Source organism: Aplidium turbinatum, chromosome 7, assembly GCF_918807975.1.
Source record: "Aplidium turbinatum chromosome 7, kaAplTurb1.1, whole genome shotgun sequence".
Classification (NCBI taxonomy): Eukaryota; Metazoa; Chordata; class Ascidiacea; order Aplousobranchia; family Polyclinidae; genus Aplidium; species Aplidium turbinatum.
In genome coordinates, this window is record NC_137478.1 from 12,272,492 (window position 1) to 12,273,302 (window position 811).

The 811-nt window shown below is 37.2% G+C and overlaps 1 non-coding gene across 1 annotated transcript; it reads left to right on the forward strand.

Annotated features, from left to right (window-relative positions):
* The first annotated feature begins 308 nt into the window (after positions 1–308).
* LOC145774953 (U6 spliceosomal RNA) lies at positions 309–415 on the forward strand. Its single transcript, XR_014290121.1, has one exon. It is a non-coding gene; the product is annotated as a U6 spliceosomal RNA (small nuclear RNA).
* Positions 416–811: the final 396 nt, after the last annotated feature.

An 811-nucleotide genomic window follows, 5' to 3' on the forward strand; every position in this document is an offset into this window, starting at 1 on the left:
TAAACAAGGAAATGTTTGACACATCGCAATACAGGCAACAATAGTGACCTGCAAACATATCAGCGAAAAATAGGCTCCAGTAGCAGGGAGAAAGAAACCAGGCACCATGAAACAAACGCTGGTGGAAATCAACGAAAAATCGTAATTTTATCGTAATTCATGAACAGTCTTCCCTCTATAAAAGCAATGAGTTGGTTTTTCATCTTTTTTGTGAGAGTCTATAAAACCGTCTTTCTTTTATTATTGACAAATGTCACTTGCGGTGCTGATCAGCGTGACAAGAATTTGTTGATTGACAACATTTAGCAGTACTTGCTTCGTCAGAACATACACTAAAATTGGAGCGCTACAGAGAAGGTTATCATGGTCCCTGCGCAAGGATGACACCCAAAATCGTGAAGCGTTCCATATTTCTTTAAAAAAAAACATTTTGCAGTACTAAGCTAAATATTTTCATAATGCAACCAGAAAAAGTCTTTTAATTTATATATAATATTATGTTAGTTTATTATGAATTGAATTGACACACCGATCTATGTTGCCAACAAAAACTTGCATAAAGGGAGCACTGCCCGTGAAACACAATAACGGTGAAACGCACGCTAGTGTTTTCATGACATTTACAAACTTAAAATAAGCAACCCTATATACTCACAGACAATTTCGAAAACAGACGTTTTAATCAACTACTGGGACAGTGTGGCTGGACATCGCATTGGAATAACTTTAAGCAACCCCCACCTAGAACTATAATCTGATTGGTCGGTCGGTGGAATCGTATATGCAAAGAGAAAATAAGCTTCCCGGAAAG